This window comes from Crocuta crocuta, unplaced genomic scaffold (assembly GCF_008692635.1).
Source record: "Crocuta crocuta isolate KB4526 unplaced genomic scaffold, BGI_CrCroc_1.0 scaffold258, whole genome shotgun sequence".
Classification (NCBI taxonomy): domain Eukaryota; kingdom Metazoa; phylum Chordata; class Mammalia; order Carnivora; family Hyaenidae; genus Crocuta; species Crocuta crocuta.
The window spans coordinates 1,109,364-1,130,592 of NW_027532842.1; the positions used below are offsets into that span (position 1 = coordinate 1,109,364).

The following is a 21,229-nucleotide window of genomic DNA, read 5'->3' on the forward strand; positions in this document are numbered from 1 at the left end:
GGATTCCATACTTCCCGGCTTCCATTTCCTCATCAAGAAAATGAAGGGGTCGAGTGGAGATCACCAAATTCTAAAGAGCTTTGTTTCAGTATCTCAGGTGAAGGCAGACATTTAAAACGACTGACTCTTGCCTTTTTTCATCCTGTGTTGGTGATATCCCTGATTTATTTAAGTCAGAAATACAAGCGTCAACTCCAAAATGGTGCAATGGGCTAAAAAAAAAAAGACCCCGTTTCCTCCAAATTTCGTGTATTGTAAAAACAATGTTTTCAAAAGTGAAGACAATTTAAGAGATCAAAATCCTCATTCCACTTTAACACACAGCTGTTTTCATTTTGCCATACTCCCTTCATGTGCATGGACGATCTTAGAGTACATCTACATTCGTATTCTGCTTGTTCGCTTAATGTTTGATCATAAAAGCGCCGCTAGCAATATATAAATAAATTAGCTTTGCTCCGAAGTTACTACCATTGACATTTAACTTTGTTTGGCTAATGTGATAGGTGTAATTGGTATCTCATTGACATTCTAGGTTGTAATTTTGTATTGCTAAGGGTGTTGACCAATTTTCCATGTTTGTGTCTGCAATAATTTTTTTTTTTTTTTTTTACTTTCTTTATGTATGAGTTCTGTTCGAGTTTAAATGAGGAAACTACTAGAAAGCACCCTGCATAAGGCCCGGCAGCCAAGAACCATCACAACAAATACGAGTTTGCCATCCCTCTGAGCCTCCTCTTCTCTGGAAGTGGTAGGGCGGAGGGGAGGTTGAACAAGACTTTGCGATGAGGGTCTAGCACAGCGCCTGGCGTGTAGAAAGGATGGCTCTTCTAGTGTTCTCTGCCCATCTGTCAGGGCTGGTGGTGTTCTAAATTTATTATCCACATCAACAGCGAGGATTCCATGAACATGTTTGGGGGGAAAAGGAAGTCTTTTTCACTCGAGGGAAGTAAACAAGCTGGGTTTTCCTCATTTGCACGATGGGGATGATATACCTACTCGCTGAGCTGTGAGAATGAAATGGGCTGATGCAGGTAAAACACTTGGCCCTGTGCCTGGCACGTAGGAGACATTCAGCCAATATTAGCTTTGTTACATGCTCTGTCACATTTGCACCCAGAGTGACTATTATTTTAATTTTAATAATCTTTGCCGGATTGCTTTCTAAAACTCGAGAGTGGATATCCTTTAGATTCAGAAGGATATTCTGAATTTTGAATTGAAACACTTTTTTGCATTTTAAAAGTTTCAAGCGACAGGTCGTACTGAGTCTCTTCCCACAGCTCCTGTTGAAGAAACAAGGAGAAAACATTGTTAAAATGAAGCATTTGGATAGCGCCAAGGAGGAAAGAAAGCGTCTTCTAAAAATTCAGGAAGAAATTGGGAAGAAAGCATCTTTGAAAAATTCCTATTTGTTGATGGCAAACATTGCTTTTTTTATGCCCTTGTGATTGCATCAATAGGCTCTCTTGAGGGAATTCCATTCAACATTATAAAAAGGTTTACCAGGAACTTGGATTAGCCACGAACAACTTCAGATTGAAGCCATACATATATATTTTTTCATGTGTGTGTGAAAGTAAGGAACTCTACAGAGGAGACTTCTCATTTCTTACAACACAGCAAGTCAATAATTACACCTGGTGCCTCTAAAGTGCTTTATCATCTGGCAAGCATGTTCTCAGACGTTTTCTAGTTTGATTCTCACAGTGATCCAGCAGGAAGGCATCGCCGGTTCTACAACTCCTAATTTGGAGACGAAGACACGGACCCACGAAGAAGTTCTGACGTGGAGCCCCCCCAGCTACCAGCGGAGCCGGGTCTGCCTGGAGACCCCCTGGCTTTCCATCTGGGCTTCTGCTCCTCAGCCCGTCACAACTGGATCCACTAAACCCCACTGGTCTTGGTCAAACACACCCGAATCAACGCAGATGCGGAAAGAACATTTCTGAATTTCTAAATGTATTCCCCAACCCATTTCTCAAAGACAGGCTTTGCCAGCAGAGACAAGAACAAGCTGACCGCCATCAAGGACGGTGAGACGGGTGTGTTAGCAACAGCTGGCCGGGTGCCGCCCGGAGCTCCCGCCAGGATCCATTTGGCTAATGTCACAATGCACACGCCTCAGTTCTCAGGGGCTTGGGGCTCTCTGAAGCAAACACAGGGTGTGCTGGTGAAAGATGCTGACGCAGCAAAGGAGCAGTACACAAATCCATGCCCTGAGGGGGACTTCCTGTAAGTAAGAACTTGCATGGGCTCCTCCTTGCCACCCTTGTGAAGCTCGCAGCAAGGGCCTAGGAAAGGCACCTTGTTGATACTGAGGAAGGACATGTTAACGCCCCACACTCTCTCCCTCAGTAGATGGTGTTTAGGAACATTCTCTTGGCCACATGACCTAGAGTAACCCTGTGAAACCAGCACCGAAGGCTCCAGATGATAAGATTACTGACAAATGCGGACTGTTTCAAGCAAGGGTAGGCAAATAGCCTTCTTAGATACAGACGGTAAATATTGATAACCGCACACTCAGAGGTGTTTTCTGTCCCAGGCGGAGCTCACTCCTTGCCTGGAAGGACATCGCTGGTCCCTTTCCAGTGTTGCTGCCGTTTTTCTCCTACCGTGTGCCCTGGGGGTTCTGCAGCAGGGTCAGGAGGCCTGGGGAGCGGGGGCGGGGGGGNGGCTGCTTGCATTCTAAACTCTGCTGCCTTTGCAGTAAATGGAGATAACAGTGTTTATTCTCCTTATGCAGTTCAGAGGTACAAAGGTGATCGCAGGCATGAGTGAGCACTGACAGTTTGAAAGAACATTTTTCTCCTGGAAACCTTTTCAATTATGTTTTTAGATTATCAGGGTACAGCATGCTGATTATAGTAGGCCAACAGTTCCAAGATATATGCAGAGAGCTCACCATTACTAACTTCCTGTCCTGCCCTCCTGACGCGTCCAAAGTTGACCCGTCTCTAAATATTGCTGCTCCTGAAGCCATAGGCAGGCAAATATACACGTATGCTGAAGTTGTTTATTTGGTTTTACTGAAGTGGAATGATACAAACATATGGCTCTGTAACATACTTTTCCATTTGATGATATGTCAAAGACATTCCTACAACTCTGCAGATATAAACTTAATTTGGTCTTTGTTTCTTTTAATTCCTTATGAATACACATATACACGTGTGTGTGTGTGTGTGTGTGAATTGTATATGGAATCTTTGTTTTAAAAAATCTTTTCCTCAAGAAAAAAAAGTTACAGAGAGGGAGGCAAACCATAAGAGACTCTTTAATACAGAGAACAATCTGAGGGCTGATGAGGGTGAAGGAGAGAGGAAAACGGGTGATGGGCATGGAGGAGGGCACTTGTTGGGAGGAGCACTGAGTGTTGTATGTAAGCAACGAATCATGGGAATCTACTCCCAAAGCCAAGAGCACACTGTATGTTAGCTAACTTGACAATAAATTATATTAAAAACAAATCGCTTCCTCTCCCCCACAACTTCTAATGACATTACCCCTTGCCTATATATCCTTCATACATTCCTCCATGTTCATATAATCATAAAATATTTACACCCATATACATTCCCATCAGGATTTTTTCACTAGGTTTCAAAACTGGATTGTACGCATACTTTCCTTATTCCACTCAATAAAACCTCATGCAAATACTTACCATTTAAATGGTTTGGTATGTGATATCATTTGGGGGAGGCAGTTTTGTGCTGGTAAATATTTAACAGTGAACCTTAACAGGGAAAGCCTGAATGGTAGTGTTTGCTGATATCTGTGCCAATTTAAGTTATCAGTAAATCATTTCACAATAAAATCACTTCATGACGAACTAAATGATAAATTAAATCATTATTTGTTAGAGTAAAACGAAAACACAGGGAGTTGAATGCAAAATCCATGTCAAGTGTGAAGGCAAACACACGGCATCTAGGAAATTTCCAGCTTGCAGTTGTGGTTGCTTTGGGCTGTGCACAAGACTCCCAGAACACGGGCTCATTCTCCACTGCCTCAAAATTTCTTATGTGGAAAAACACGAGAGGCCTGGGGAGACCCTCCCCAGAGCAGCCACTGACCAATGACCGGTGGTTGGAGGGGAGAAATATCCCAGCCCTCACGCCTCATCAAGATGATTCTGGGTCGTTTGCTTCCCAGGACAAAGCGTCAGAGGCTGATTGCAGCAGCTGGCTCAAGAAATGCACCTCACTGTCTAATGCCACCTGCTCCCGCCCTCCACCATCCCCAACCTGAGGGCAGATAGTGGAGCAAGGACGCTGCCAAGACACCAAGAAAAAAAATCTGTAGAAACTATGAGAATCAGAAGGGAAGATTACTCATGCAGCCCAATACAGAAGTAAAGTGGAACTGAGACACCAAAATCACTAATATCAGTGAAAGAATTTGGTGATATACCATATAATAAACCTGAATTACTAGAAGAATGAAATATAAAAGCCAGACAGAAAATCCCCAAAACATACAAAATATAAGTGCCAATTTTTATTTTTTTAAGTTTACGTATTGACTTTGAGAGAGAGTAAGCGTGGGCAGCGGAGGGGCCTGCGGTACCTTGTTACAGAAGTCCTAGGAAACAAACACAGATGCCAAGGCTGAGCCCCTTCTAATGAGTGGAAGGGTCACTCCTCCCTCCGTGCCCTTAGTGATGTTCCTGACGTTGTTATCTATTATTGGCCAAGTCGTGCTTTATGGATCATTATCTGTTTCCACGTCCATCTTCCCCTCTAAATTGGGCTTCTATGGGGACTAACTATGCCTTAATTATTTCTGTATTTCCAGAGCAGGGGAAAGTGGCCACCACATGGCTGGTGCTCACTAAATGTGGACTCTATGTGCTGATCAATCAATCAGTCATCTGTTTATTTATCTCTCTATCCTCAGCACAGGAGGAGCCTGGTAAAAATGTCAGGGCTGTAGAGGGGTGTCATCACACCAGTCAGCACTCACTGATGTGCTGCTGGCACTTAGGCCGTGGCTCCAAACTTTCTACTTCCTGCCAGTTGTCTCTGTCCCCCAGGACAAACTAGCCACATTTACCTCCTTCTTCTGTCTTTTGCAGCTTGTTGAACTCAAGTTCCTGCCCAGTCTTCTCAACTTTGCCTGTATAACCCTTTCTTGCTCTAAACACCCTCCCGTCGCCCGTTCCTTCCCTGTGACCCCGTTCTCTTCATTGACCACGGTTTCCAGGTCTATGCAGATAATTTCCAGACTCAGCTCTCCAACACCAACTTAAATCTCTACTTGTTTATCCTGGAAGTGCTAAAACAAACCTGTTCAACTCGATCTCATAATTTTCTCTGTCAACCTGCTCCTCCCCTTATGATTCCTACCTTAGGAATTGGCTCCAGGAGCTACACAGCTGTTGACACCCAGAAGCCCAAGAGTCATCCTTTGTTTCTCTTTCTCCCTCCCCTCCCACACATTACTCATTACCAAGCCTTGAGCAGTCAACCTCTTCAATATCCTTAGAATCAATCGACTTTTCTCCTTCTCTTCCTACGCCTCCACCACTACCACCGCCAAGTGTAAGCTACTGTGCACAATCACTTGGGCTCTATTAGTCACCTCCTAACTGGTCTTCTTGCCTCCAGTCTTGCTCGTCTTCCATCCCTTCTTCAGGTTTTACTGAGAGTAATTTAGAAATAAAAACCCACCTCAATCTGATCACATCACATTAAAACTACAGGAGCCCCAAGTATTGAAGTGGAACTCCTTTGTGGTTTGCAACATCCTTTTGAAGTCTGGCACCTGCTTCCAGATTCTCTGGTGTCTTCTGCTCCCCATTATATTAAGATTTCTGTTTGTTCTTCAAACCTCCTTTCTCTCTCTCTCTTTCTCTCTCTCTCACCTCCTAAACTTTACACTTACTGTTCCTTTGGTGTGGACCATTCCTCTCCCCACTTCCTGAGCTGTCTGACCCCAGCTCAGTCCTCCAGGCTCAGTTTATGAGTCCCATTTCCTTAGAGATGCTTTTCCTAATTGTTTATACCACTCAATCTTCTCTGGCTGTGCAATTCCTTTGCAATTTTCCCTTCCTCTTCCTCACACGTATCACACTGGTAATTATTAGTTGAAATATCTGTATTTCTTCCTAGATTGCAAATTTCTGTAAGGATAGGGACCACTGCGTCTCTAGAGTTTAGCATAGCCCCCACCCCCCACATAATAGACGTTCAATAAATATTTGTCTAACAATTGAAGAATGAATGAATGAGTCTCCAGGGCACAAAGCAGACCCTCAATAAGAATTGGTTGAATTAATGAATGTAAGTACGTTTTTATATATTTCATTTGCAGTCACCTACTCCAAATCTTTATCATCTCAAAATTGGATTTTTAAAATGTTACCCTTACTGGTGCCTCTGATTCAGATTACACAGCATAACATGTGCAGACCCGCTGTCAGGAAACACATCTTCCATCAGGTAACATGCAAGAAGAAAGTTAAAGGAGCCTTGGGTGGCTCAGTCATTTCAGGGTTCAACTCTTGGTTTTGGCTCAGGTCATGACCTCACAGTGTTGTGGGTTCGAGCCCTGCATCAGGCTCTCTGCTGGCAGCATGGAGACTGCTTGGGATTCTCTTTCCTTGTCTCTCTGTTCCTTCCCCATTTGTGCTGTCTCTGTCTCTCTCAGAATAAACAAATAAACTTAAATTTTTTTAATTAAAATAATTTTAAAAAAAGACAGTTGATTCACAGCTCCCCAATAAATTCAGAGCAAAGCCTAACTCCAAGGCTATGTCAAGTCCTACGGCATGGTTGGGGTAGATTCTTCAGATGCTTGTGTACTAGTTGCGGAGTGCGCTAATACGCTTCTGTGGGCTAGTATGGTGTCTAACCAGCCTTGTTTGGTGAACTGCCTCCCTGAACCCAAACACCCTATTTGCAAATGAATGGAAACCCAGCCTGTGATTAGGTTGAGGGCTGCTTAGTTTGAACTGCATTGGCTGTCCCTGGAGGTCACCAGTGGCACGTTCCCAAGCAGTCAGCAAAGAAGGGCAGGCGGGCTTTCAATAATCCTAAATTACTGGCAGTGCTTGGGAGGGCTTGAAAGAGTAAGATGGTATGTTTGGCACATACTTGAAGGGCTAACTCTTATGAAGCTTTCAAACTTGAAGTGAGATGACTATGCATTTGATACATTTTTAAAAGTTAGAAAGCCCACGGTCCTCGGGCTTAGGAATACCTGGATCTGGTCCTTCTTGATTTGCAAGATACTGTCTCTGTAGTCCATGTGGTGTTAGGTTGCTGACTCAGCTTATCGAGGTGGAAGAGGCCTGGCCAGGGGTTCTCTTCAGCCCTGGGTGTAAGGTTGGCTTGGGTGCAGACCACGGTCTGTGTACCGGTCTGGATACTTCCTCTGCCAGGATGCGCCCAGCCGGCAGCACACAGGTGAGATCCAAGCAAATGGTAAAGCTGCAGACTTTATCTTTAGCATCTAAGTCTTCGTTTTCTTTCCCTCTTACCTTGAGGCACCAACCACCCATGCTTACCTCCAGCCCTTTCTCTAGCAAAGGAGGAAGTCACCTGACGCAGTCCTGGACATCCAAGAGGCAGGGTAGTGCTGTGCATAAAGGAGAGTGCTGCAGTCGGTGGACCCCGGACTGAGTTTCATCTCAGCTCTACCATTTCATTCGCTGTGACTTTGGGCAGTTGATTTACCTTCTCTAGCCTCGGTGTCCTCATCTGTACGGTGCAGATCCTATTTGCTTGCTTCGCTATTTTGAGGATTAAATGCAATGATCCAGGAAAGCGTCTGTCCGGGAGGTAGTGCGTGTCTGTTCGGTATCTTCAGCTTGGTCACTAATTCTGCTGTAGGAGGGGGGCATTGCTGTTGCCAGAGCCGCGGGTGAGGTGTAGGGATGTTCAGAGAGTGCTCCTCTCTATGCTTAGCCAGTAGGGCCCCCCTCTATTACCGAAGACCTGCTCCCGGGAGTCCTGGGACCTATGAGGCAGATGCATGACTGGTTTTTCCAGGGATACACTGGGTACAGAGCCACACCCCCACCCCAGCACTGTCCTAGGATGGATCTCCCTGACCCATTGTCTGTTGAAGGCTGCCTTCTCCATCAGTCATCCTGCTACTTCCTCCCTATATCCTCAAATGTTGGATGTTTTAAATTCAGAATTCATCTTCACTAGGCTTTGTGCTATGACCCGTGGTCTGTGGCCTAAGTACTATTGTGACCATGCTAGTAACCCAGCCCAAGCCGCCCCCCACCCCCACATGACCAGGGTTTCCATCACCTCGGGCCTGGGAAGATAAATGCTTCAAGGAGCTCTAAGTTGGCAGGGCAGACAGCACAGTCAAAGAACCTGGCCACAAATGCCCACAGTCAATGGGAGAGGTTCTGGAAGCTTCACCGCAGAGCCAAAGCTGGGCATTCAGAATCTGAAACTACTCGCATCATAAAAAGGGTAAGGAATGTTGGAGATATTGTGGGGATGACCTAATTCTGCTCTGTGGTGAACTCTCAGAGTTGCTTGTAAGATATTCCTGCCCATGGCACCGTGGGGGCCTCTCCTGGCACATGACACCGGGCAACAGATGTCTGACTGGGCTTCATCTCCTCCCCTACATTGGACCAGTGCTGGAAGTCACACTCAGGTTTATTATTAATAGTAATAACATACCTTGTTTCCATTTACTGAGCACCAGCTACGTGTGGGGAACTGTGTTAAGCATATTCATTAAATCTTGTTTAATCCTCTCGACAAACCAGTAACTTAGCTACTATTATTACCTCCATTTTACAGATGAGGAAATGGGGGTTAAGAGAGCTTAGGTAGCTTAAAGTTAATTAAGGTCACCAAACTAGCCACCTACAGGTTACAGGTTGACCCATGGCAAGCCCAAGCTTGGGATCACTGCATATGCTGCTTTCTGACCACTCTACCAGTTGCTGGTTGCTGGTGATTTTGCAACAGAGCAGAAACTTTTGGACCTCAGACACCTCCCTGAGATGCTCATTCCTGCTGTTCTGCATGTTCCTCCCTGCGTGACTCGTTTTGGTTACAGTCTCCACTCTGCTCTACTGGTCACTGGGGACAGGTCCTGACCTACCCTTGTCCTGGTGTTTATTCGCCTCCAACGCCCTTGCGCCAGTGCTCACACGCTCAGTGTTTGCCCATTTGTGCTTCTGGTACCTGTTCCAGCTGCATCTCTGATCTTCTCTAGACTCCTGGTCAACCCAAACTGTCCTCTTCCCTCTCCATCATCCCTGAGAGCCCTGATCACGATGGCCCCATTCCCTCCCAGAGTGTCATCTCTCTCCCAGCCCAGGCCTCGAAGATGTGCTCTTCTGATGAAGTAAGTTCTCTGCCCCTACACCCCCCCCCCTCCAGACAGGCCCATGGAGAGAGAGTGGGGGACATGGGACCCAGTCTATAGTCTTCATCTATCCTTTTGTCTTTTGTTTAATTATGAGAGAGCATATTTTAATGGGGAGCATGGGGACCATCTTGTTTGATCACAAACACACAAGAAAAATCATAAACACTTGTAGCAGGACAATTCCATATTTCTTAGTACACCCAACACTTTTATAAATTGAATTTCTACCTGATTACCACCTAGTGCAATGAAAGGTTCTTGAGTAAAAGAGCATTTTAGTCTTGTTAGATTAATTTTCATTTTAATTTGTATGCCACCCTAATCTCTACCTTCTACAACCTCATGCTTCCTGAATACATATTGATGAGCCATATTTATTCAGCCACAGCTAAAACCATCTAGGTCTTGCTGGTCGGCACTAACATCTCTGTGCCTTGTTGGGGAATCTTTCCAGAAAGCGTTCATGGCCCTGAAGGCGAGTCAGAGGAAAAGGATTTCTCCCCCTTCTCTACGACCTAGGAAAAATGTACAGGAGTGAAAGTGGAATAGGAAGGACCGTGCACCCATGCAACACATGGACAGGAAGTATTTTGTGGGTGATTCCAGCCCATGCTTCTACCTTTATGAGAAGAAACACTTTTTGAAGCTATATTATCATTGCTGTTGACTATTTAGTCAGGTTTGAATTCCTTAATGTCATGTGTTTGTGTAGATTTTCCCTTAAGAAACAACAGCTGCCATCCAGTTCAGTATTTTATTTCTGGATGAGGAACCAGCCTGCAGGGATGGCCACTGCTTGGTGCAGAGGGAAATTAACCAACTACCAAGTCATTCCTGAGGATATAGACCAACGCTGGCCAGGCTTGCCCTCTGATGAGGGGATGCTGAATTTGTTGCAATCCCTGCAAGAGAGGGGGTTCTGCCTTAGTGATGTCCTGGGAAATATACACCCCTGAGAAGTGAGGGAGGTGAAAGGGACCTAAACTAGAGGCGGAGAACCAAGGAGAGGCTCAAGTGACTCACTTCACTTAACATCTGTCTAATCAGGCCTCAGGCAGGTTTCCAAGGGGCTTACATGCCTAGCGTTAAGGTATGCTTCACTCAGCTCACGTTTTTGATGTTGATAGTTAGTGATACACTGATCTTTTAGTCATCCTTTATCCTGAGTAGTGGACTTCTGAGAAAATAAAAGATTACAGATGTGTGAGAGAGAAACTGAACATCATCTTCAAACATCTATGTATTATTTTCCAGCTCCGGTCAAATTTCTAAACTAGAAGGGAGGCAGATGGCTTCCTGAAAATAAAAATAGATGTTATCCCCCAAAGTTTTGCAGCCTGTTTGAGGGGAAGTAGCTGAATCTAGTATTTGAAAGATTCTCTCTGAAGATACACATGTGGTTTTTATGTCACATATTGCAGTGAGACAGACAACTAGACATCTGTGAAGATGAGTGGTAGGAAGGCACAGATGTTCCAGAGAACAGACTCCTTCCTAGGCTGGAGTTTATTTCCATCTCCCTGGTGGACCCCTGGAGGAATAACTAGATTGCGGGAAAGATCGAGAAAGCTGGACCCAGAGAAGTTTTGGTTTGAATCTTGGTGTAGCAATGGCGTGGCCTTTAGTGGTTTGCTTTCTGTCGCTGAGCCTCAGTGTCTTCACTGGTAGAATGAGCCGTTGTGAAGATTTAATGAAATCACAGGTATTAGCCATCTCCTGCTGTGTAACAAATTACCCCCAGACTTAGTAACTTAAAACAACATCATGTATTACCTCAGTGTCTGCAGATCAGAGGTCATGGCCTCACTGGGTCCTCTAGCTGAGGGTCTCATAAGACAACAATCCAGATGTCAGCCAGGCTGCAGTCTTCTCGAGGCTCAACAGAGGAAGGATTTGCCTCCACGCCCACTCATGTGACTGTTGGCCAGCTTCCGTTTCTCACGGGCCTTTGGACTGAGGCCTCTGGTCCTCAAGCCCTGCTGACTTGGCTTTCCCTCAGCCCCTTTGCTCTGTGGGGCTCTCCAGGGGTGGGCCACAACGCAGATGCTTGCTTCATCAGCCCAAGTCAGGGAGAAGAGGCAGAGTGAGAAACGAGGAAGTCACAGTTGCTTACAACCAACCTAGCCTTGGATATGGCCTCCTGTCACTTCCACTGTATTCTATTTGTTAAAAATCTCGACAAAAGATTCACCTCACCTATAAAAAGAGGGGACTATGCAAGGTGTGAGTACCAGAAGGCAGAGATCATTGGGAGCTATTTGAGAAGCAGGCTACCACATGGTGCATACAGAAAGTGGTTATCATTTCTTCACATAGTTGGTGCTTAATAAATGCAGCAACCTTCTTTTTCCAGTTGACATAGACATCCGGAGCTTTTCAATGACAACACTATTTGGTTAAGGTATATTCTGTGGTCCTTGGGAATCTTCCACAGGCCATACAGAGCTGCAAAAATTTTTCAATATTTCCCAAGGTGGAACCCCTCCGCATAATGTGGGCCTCTGTGGGAGATGTGTGTCCAGAGGCAAGCAAGTCCAAAGAGCCCAAGGAGGCCAGAGAAGATTTCCTCCAAGTACTTACAGAGTTCCTACCATGTGCCAGGAGGCAGTGGGGAGTGGGGGGGCATGAGACAGACTGAAGGCTGAAGGCTAAGCTCACATGGAGCTTACATTTTAGTGAGGGCAGATAGACAGCAAGCAAAATGACTAAGGACAATGCCTTCTGTTAAATGGGAAAAGTCATGATCTGTTACAAGCCCACCAAAGCCTCCAGTTAGTTTTCCTGGTAAGCCAAACACAGTTAACACCTACAGAGTACATGATTATGAATACTTAGACCACTGCTCCTTGATCTCTAATCAATTAGTAAGGTGTTAACAGTCACCCTGTGTGCTTGAGCACATATGACTTCATGCCATGTCATGAGCATTACCTTTCAGATGAGTCATGGTAAATAAATAAGGCAAATATATCATCAATTAACAAATTTTAGGTAAAAAGAAGGATAAAATCTACAGTAAAATTTTATTTTTATAGTAAAAAACACAAGGAGATTTCCTGAAATGAGCTGCTATTCACCAAGTGAAGAATTTTGAGGCTGGAGGGGTGGAGAAACGTCAAGATACACAGTCTTTTGCTGTCACTTGGAATGTCTTTCAAAACATACACACATGCTTCTGACGTTTTACCTACTGTATTTGGATTGTAACTCCAGATTCTTCTGTAAATCATTTTATTGAAGATGTCACATTAAGCCGGTGGGATATAACTGTGCATTTCTCCTGTATAAATGTCAGCTGATGAAAATATTGCTTTGAGACATGTGCATATTCTTTGATGTTTCAGTACTAAAAAACCAGAGGGTTCTTACCATTAGAATATGAACTTTGAGGGGATGCCCTGAGGGGGAAGTGGGCTGATATGCTATGGAGAGAAACAAAGCAAGGGAGGGGGTAGTGAATTGCAACTTGAAATAATGCGGCTGGCAAAGAGGGTGGTGTTTGAATAGACTCCTAAGGAGAAGAAGGAGCAAGTTATGTGGACTTGCAGGGGAGGAGGGAATAGCTAATGCAAAGGGTGTTCGCTGAGGTAGAGGGTGTTCTGGCATGTTCTTGGGGAAGCAAGGAAGCCTTCGTGGCTCTCTATGAGCTCAGTGGAGCGGTGTAGGACAGTATAGGAGCTGAGGTCCCTAAAATAAGGAGGGCTGGTGGAGGAGGACCCCAGACGATTTTAACTGAACAAGATGGGAAGCCATTACTGGTTTTGAACTCTTATCAACCTGAGCATAATTGGAGATCTTTGAGGCGAGGGACTGGGCCTTGTCTCTGCATCCCCAGCCAATTAAGTTATGGCTGCCACACTTGCCCACTGACCCAAGATCTGTGGGAGGAAGGAGAGAGCAGAGCGAGAGGAATGAAATAAGCGCACTGAGGCTGAGAAATAGAGTGGCAACAGAATTGGCCCTGAACGGCCTCAGAAACCCATTTGGGGCACAGAATTCCAGGAATGGGAAAGCGGAGGAATGCTCCTAAGGAGGAATGGGCAGGGGTGTGTGTTGTCTAAGAGAGGAGCTGGTGGCTATCGACGTGCAGGGGTTTTAGAGCCGATAAGAGGACACCTCTTTCTTTATTTCCCCAGTAGGTCCCCTTGGGCTTCCCCATGGTATGGAAACCATCATCTCACACCCTTGTGGGCTTTTTTTTTTAAGTTTATTTTGAGAGAAAGTGCATGCATGTGAGCAGGGGAGGGGCAGAGAGAGAGGGAGAGAGACTCTCAAGTACTGACCGTGCAGACCCTGACACATGGCTCGATCCCATGAACCATGAGAAGAGTCGGCCACTTAACTGACTGAGCCACCCAGGTGCCCCACTTCACACCCTTTTGGTTCATTCCATTGCCTGTGGTGTCCACATGCAAATGTACTTCTGGGGTAAGTTAAATAAGGGTAGGTGTTTGTGAGGCACCTATCATGCCCAGGATAGAAAGAAAGGGGGGGAGAGAATCCCAGCAGGCTCTGTGCTGCCAACACAGTGCCCAACAGGGGACTTGAACTCACCAAGTGTGAGATCATGACCTGAGCCAAAACCACAAGTAAGTCACTTAACCAACTGAGCCACCCAGGCGCCCCTTATGCTCAGTGCTTTTATACACATGGGCTCATCTAGTCAGTTCAACAACCCTATGAAGTCATTATTTTATCCCCATTTTATAGATGAGGAAACTGAGGCTCAAGTGGTAGATAACTTACTCAGTCACAGAGCTAATAAGTTCACTGAGTGGATTCAAATCCCAGACCTTCCAATACCAAAGTCAACATTCTTCACAATGTTGTGTCTAGACAGATAGGTGGCCAACATCCATGAATACCATGACTGCTTTATGGGATTAGACAAGGTGAAGGTCCAGGCTTTAAGTGGTCAGGTGCATTCTACCTGACAAGCAGGTCCATTTAGAGTCCTCTGGGGCAGAGTGGGAGCTTGTCAGGGAGGGTCTTGGGGGTCTAGGAATAGGGGGTGAGTGATGGGTGGTGGCTAGAAATCGGGGTGGGAAATGGAATATTTCCTGCCATATCCAGAAACCAGGGCCAGACCACACTTTTGATTTTCCCACTGGGTGGTCCATACCCTCTGTGTTATATGTCCAATATATTTAGCTTGGCAATCATTTAAATTAATGATGTAAAGATTGTCTAAATGAATTCAGCCCACCAACGCTCACACACTTCAGTAAAGACCCATAGCTTGGGAGTTGGTGCTGAAGAAAAGCCATTTGATAAGAAACAGTTCCATTAGCCATGTAAAAGAAAATGGGGCAGAGGGGAGGGCTAGACGTTCTTCCCTCCCCCACCTTTTCACCATGACAGGGTGATTCCAAATAATGGCGGAAGATAAAATCACAGCTAGTTTTTCTCCCCGTGATGGAGCATGGGAAAATCTTTAATTTTTACTAGTCCTGGGGGCTGGAGGTATGAAACTTTGCTAAAGAGGATGCGCCCACCAAGCACATTTTATTAGCTCTCGGATCTGACGGTGCTTTCAATTTTTAAAACAGTTGCTTTAAAAAGCCTCTAGGGACATGCACAGCAATCTCAGTTAATCCCATAATAATAAAAACCAGCAGCTAAAGTGCTGCTATAACGGTAATGACCAATACACAGGCTTTAAGATGGATTGTAAGGGAGATTTCCTGACGAGGAGTGTTAAGGATTCACCTTAGACTCCCTCTCCTTCCTTAGCAAGCAGAACGAGGCTCATCTTTCTTGTCGGGCTTTGCTGAGCTTGTCTGGAGGCAGAGATAGATGAAGTAACCTCTCAGCATCCTTTCCCATCCTGCCAGTCTGAAAACAGCCCTGGTGTTTATGCCAATGGGACTTGCCTTACCCATCCTGGGCTGACTGAGTGAAAATTCAGCAAAGGTCATTCAACAAACATCCCCTAGGCAGCCGTCAATTGCCAAGCCTGAGGAAGTTTGGGAGGGGGAAAAGATGAAGAATGGGCCATTGACCTCTATCCTCAAAGAACAGAATTGAATGGGAGACAGAGGGATATTCATGGGAAACTGAGCCCAAATGAAAGAGGTTGTATGTTAGAAGTAGCAGCCAAGTATGCAGGGGCCGGGAGGTTACTAGAAGAAATAACTTATGACAGCTCTGTGATGGAGAAAGTCTTCTAGAAGAGGTGGCAGCTGGGATCATTCTTTAAAGATGAATGGGAGTTGGTAGCTGGAGAAGGGGGAAAGGTCCAAAGCCAAGGAAACAGCATGAGCAGAGACAGCACCGTGGCCTTGTGGGTGGTTTGTTTAGGCTCCTTCCCTTTTGGAACCGGAGTGGAACAAGGAGAGATGTGGAAGGAAGATGAGCCTGGAAGAGTGAGAGAGAGCTGGAACATAAGAAGCCTAGAAGGCCACACTCAAGGGTGTGGCTTTCACCCTGTGGGTGATGGTGAGGTTTTGAAAGGAGGGAATGAGCTAAGCTATAGGAAAGTAGCCCCAATGATGGTGTGAAATTAGAAAGAATAGTGAAAGAGAAAAAATCTTGAGGGCGTATTACATTTTGTCCACAAGGTCAAAGCAATCTTGCCTTCTCAAGCCAAATCGGGAAGAGCGTTCCAGCATGTGGAAACTCCTCACTTGGATTTCAAATACCGTATCATCATTTGAGCTTTTCATAGTCTGGGAAGCAGGGTATGTGCTGGAATTTTCCAAGAGTGTTCCTTTCCTAAGTGCTCATGTGATAGTATTGAAAGCAGAGGTCTGACGTGGAGACCCAGAGCTTGTGAAATGCCTCGGCATGGTCTGGCTTCTCCTCTGGTTTCCAGCTTTATAGTCATGGGCTCCATGACTTTGGTATTATGAAAAAGCCATGATCGGCTGAAGTTGCCTGTGGCAGAGCAGAGAGAAAACTATGTTTCTGGGGTGATGCGTGGGGGAAGGTGTGTACAATGCTGGTCAGGCACAAATATGCCTCCATCATTGCCATGAGCAATGGCTTTTATCTCATTGGTTTTCCAGATAGAGTCCTACCTGGAATGCTATTGGAACCCATTTCATTTCTTTTGATTTATTTTTTACTATTATGTTTTTAAAAACTTAGTTTGTGTTCCACTTCTTTGGTCATTAGGCACAAATGTCAGTTGACGGTGGTTAGTTGAGTACAGTATGACTGCACTCACTCTGGGCACTAGTTTTGGGGCAGCTGGTATTGAAGAGAGGAAATTTCTTCTCATCTCAGAGGGTGGATGTCTCCTCCCTCTGGCAGCCAAGTGTGCCAGGGCTGGGATGGACATGGGAACAAAGTGAAAAATGACCCTTCCAGCCTGCCTCCCACCAAATCACATCTTCATGGATTTATTCACCAAGTACTTACTGAGCGTCCACTGTATCAGACCCTGCAGCAGATACTCAGAGAGAGTGGAAGACAACCAGGCATGCTCCTTGCCCGCGAAGAAGTTTGCTTTTAATCAAGAATTCGGGCATGGCTAGTGGGTACCGGGCAGCAGACGACAGAAGCAGCGGTAGGTGGGGCATGGGTTGGGGAAGGGACAGGAGTTTGCTATGTGAAGTGAGGATGGGGAAGGAAGGTCAGTTCTGGGCAAACAAGAGCAAAGGCAAACATCTGCAGGTGACAGAAAGGGGGGTGCTCAGGACCTGAAAGACATTGGGAAGATGGGGGGGCAGGATGAACAGGGACCACAAACAGTGACTTGCAGGGGTGATGGAGAGACAGACAGGTATGTCCCCATGAAGTCTGCTGTCGATATTAGTAACCGTATAACGGAACTCAGATCACATTCCTTAGCCTCTCCAGCTTCCATTTCCTCTCTGCATGATGAAATTAAGGTAACAGACCTGGGCAGAACACTGATGGAATGCTGACATAAGTGGAATGCTCTGTAAACAACAAATAATATGAATAATAGACAATATAGCACATGGAGTTTGGTAAATTCAGGCTATATAAGCTACATCTTTCACTATGTAGCTTATATCTCAACACACCCCTCCAACCCACCAACACAGAGCCTGACACTCCATAAAGGCTGTTTCACTGAACTGAAAGAGCAAATGTAGAGGTCATTTGCCACAGACTGCAGGATTCAGTTGGGGGACAGGGAGACCGGGCATTGCATTCAGCTGGTGCGGGACCCCAGGATAATCTGGTCTTAGAAGTCATCATAGATCAGACCATCAATGCTCTGACTTCATAATGAGTCTGTAATTCAAATGAAATAAAGTTTCTAAATGGACTCATTCTAACCCAGTTTATTTCACTTTGGTACTTTTAAACTCAATTTCATAAATATAACTCACTACCTGGCAAGGCAACTGTTTACAAATCTTATTGCCCATACAAGATTTCTGTCCCCATAGATAGTACCAGAAAAAAAAACATAAACCCTGAGCATAGAGTATTCATAAATATTGGAGACAGTTTGTCATTACATTGACCAAAAGAGAACTCTTGTGAGCAACATATAAACAAATCATTAACAATTTGTTTGTATTTCTCTTCATTTGTTTAATTTGTATGGAAATTGCATATACTTGAAAGAAAAGTATTGAAAACTGGTGAAAGCTATTTTAAAAGATTTAAAACAAAGCAGAATTTAAAAATGCTCAGAAGAAATAAACTTCATCTGGAGGAAGATTAAACAGAAATATTTTATTTCAACTCGTGTTGTTAAAAATCCTCCAAAGTTGTTTATTTATTCCACTTTCTTGCCTCAGTGAGGAACGAATTTTGAGTCTCTCCCAATCTTGCTTTGACAAACGAGGATCTTGTCTCATCCCTGGCGGCCTAAACACAACAAATATGCTGGTGGCATCACAGAGTTACAGATGATCAGCCTGAGAAGGGGCAAGAGTGAATCTCACAATTCCATTTTACCCAGAGTAAAAGAAAATTCTAGAGAGGCAGAGTGACTTGCTTGTGATCTAGCTGGAGCCAGAACTCAGATTTCATCCTGGCTTATGGTACGTGCCTGTGAACTGGACATGGAGATTGTCTATCCCAGAACTTAACCCTGGATGGAGAATTTTTATATACATTTTTATCTCTGTGTGTGTGTGTGTGTGTGTGTGTGTGTGTGTGAGTTTCATCTTGGGCCCTCGAGTACAGCTTTTCAAAATATGGTGTCTTGAAGATTTTTAGTTATGCTCCTGTTGATTATAGTTTTATTATAAATACATTTTACTGTAAATTGTTAATATGAAATGTATAGATAATACTGCTTCTTAGTTTTAAATGGAAACAAAATAAACAATGCCCATATCCCCTAGATGGCCTTGAGTTGGCCCCATACATGATGACAAATATGTGTGGGGTCAAAGTATGTGGTTTTTGAAGTAAAGATGACTAAAAAAAAAGACAAATCAGGATGTGAGGGTGATCTGGCTGGGACATCTGGTCACCCCATTGATTTTCATTCAGGGTTGATTTGGCTGAGCTGTCTGGCTGAGTCGATGTCCCCTTCCTCCTTACCTAAGCTGAATGCTCTGTCCAAAGAGGACAACCTTTCCAAGTTGAGGAGGACCGTTCTCTGGTCAACTGTATCTTTGTTCTGCACTCCCCTTCTAGAACGTTCAATCAAGCTCTCAAGGTCCATTTGTAGGAGAACGTAGAGTCAAGCTTCCAAGACTCTAGACATATCCAAATAAGGCACTGCATGTGACCGTCTGCCTTAGAAAAAAAAAAAAGACAAATTAATTTTCTCTCAACCCTTAGGTGGTATAATATAAAGTCACTCTCCCCAAGTCAGCTTTGTCTTTCCGTCAATCCTCTGCACCAGGCACTGTTTGAAGAGCTTTGCACACAGCAAGCCCAACAACTTGTAGTTTACCCAGGGTGGAGCACTCAAAGGATCTCTGGGAGACTCCCCCAGGCCACTGCACTTAAGGTTTCAAGGACATAAGGGTGACCAAAATGTCTGAGGCAGGGAGGCCCACTGCTCTGTGTGGGTGGGAGCCGGGTTCTTGGTGGTGGGAGAAGGAACATTGTGCTGGGTCTCACCATAGTTTTATTTCAATTTAAGAGTTTTTTATTTTAGTTGTGGTACCATATACGTAAGGTACAATACCATCTTAACCATTTTTCAGGGTACAGTTCAGTGGTGTTAAGTACACGCACGTTGTTACACGACCAATCTTCAGAGCGTTTCCATCCTCCCAAACTGGAACTCTCTAACCATTAAACTACTCCCCATCTGTTCCCCTACAGCCCTTGGCAACCACCATTCTCCTCTGTGTCTCTATAAATATGACTATGCTCGTGACCTCATGTAAGTAGAATTGTTCACTGACATATGCCCGGCTTATGTCACTTAGTATAATGCCCTCCAGGTTCATCCAGTTGTCACATGTGTCAGAATGTCTTTCCTTTTAAAGACTGAACATGGGGCGCCTGGGTGGCTTAGTCGGTTAAGCGTCCGACTTTCACTTAGGTCATGATCTCGTGGTTCATGGGTTCAAGCCCCGCGTCGGGCTCTGTGCTGACTGCCAGCTCAGAGCCTGGAGCCTGTTTCAGTCTGTGACTCCCTCTCTCTCTGACCCTCCCCTGCTCACGCTGTCTCTCTCTCTCTCTCCTAGAAATAAATAAAACATTAAAAAAAAAAAAAAAGACTGAACATTATTCCATTACATGTACGTACCACATTTTGTTCCTCCATCATCTGTTGATGGACACTTCCATCTTCTGGTATTGTGAAGTCAACATTACAGTTTTCATTGCTTTCCAAAAATGAGGGATCTTTGGTGGGAGGTGAAGGTAAATGCCACTTTGGAGCTCCACGGACTCTGTATATGTTTAACAAGAGAGAGATCTAGATGTAGCTTCAGAAGACATGACACTTGTTCCACTGATGCCTTTTCAAAGAGCCATCTTATTCCAACACTAATCACTATAGTCACAGGCTGGACACTGAACACTTCTCCAGGATACTACATACATCCTCAAGTAAGAGCAAGCATAGGAACATCATGAAGACTAACTTTGTGAGGTTTCAGAACCTCACCATCTTTTTTAATCACAACATGATTTTAGGGGAGGATTAAAGCAGGAGTCTTTGCACATTGCAGGGACCTGGACATGAACTTGAGGCCTTAATCTTTACTCCAACCCCAATGCCCAGTTTCCCGGTTACCCCAACCCACTGCACAGCAGAAAGCAGATGTTTGTTCATTCATTCCCTGGAAGGCAAGAATCCTGACTACCACCTGTGCCCTCAATTTGGTGGTGTGGTATTTTCCTTCCTTCACTCATTCATTCGTTTAAAACTTATTCAATGACTGCCCTTGATGCTTGAGGTGAAGTATCCAGTCCTCTTGGAGACTTGTCTTTGCCACAGCGCTAACTGTATCAGATAGAAGCATCACTGGCACTTCCCCTCTGAAAGGTGGTGAACATGCTGGACCTGCAGCCTTCTGTGAGTGTTGAGCTCTGAGGCAGGAACCGGAAGCAAAGATCCAACAAAATCTAGTCAAAAGTATCCTTGCACATCTTTCGGGAAACTCCTTGGGAAACTTGGTGCCCATTCCGCTGACAGACAGCACAGCCTGCTTTCCCTCCATTGTTGGAATGGATTGCTGTGTCCTTCAGCCACACTTTAAATATTTCCTTAATTTTTTTTAAGATATGGTACTAAACAAAAGTAGTGTAGGATACACTGTTCAGTGGATTCTCTATTCCAAGTAAAATCATACCAAATAAAAGATTTGTTTCCCCAAACAGGAGAATACAGAGAATCATTATTTATTGGTTGTGGGGCCAGGATCCCTGAGTATGAACACCATCTCTGACACTTCCTAGCTGTGTGATTTGGGGCAAGTTACTTAATCTTTCTGAGCTTCAGAGAGTCTTAGTCTGAAAATATAGATGAAAA

At 44.7% G+C, this 21,229-nt stretch overlaps 1 long non-coding RNA gene across 1 annotated transcript; it reads right to left on the reverse strand.

Moving 5' to 3' along the window:
* Positions 1 to 1,101: 1,101 nt before the first annotated feature.
* On the reverse strand, positions 1,102 to 7,951 carry LOC144216156 (uncharacterized). Its single transcript, XR_013330583.1, has 3 exons — positions 7,686 to 7,951; positions 7,517 to 7,587; positions 1,102 to 1,286 (listed from the first exon to the last, which is right to left on the reverse strand). It is a non-coding gene; the product is annotated as an uncharacterized LOC144216156 (long non-coding RNA).
* Between the last annotated feature and the right edge of the window lie 13,278 nt (positions 7,952 to 21,229).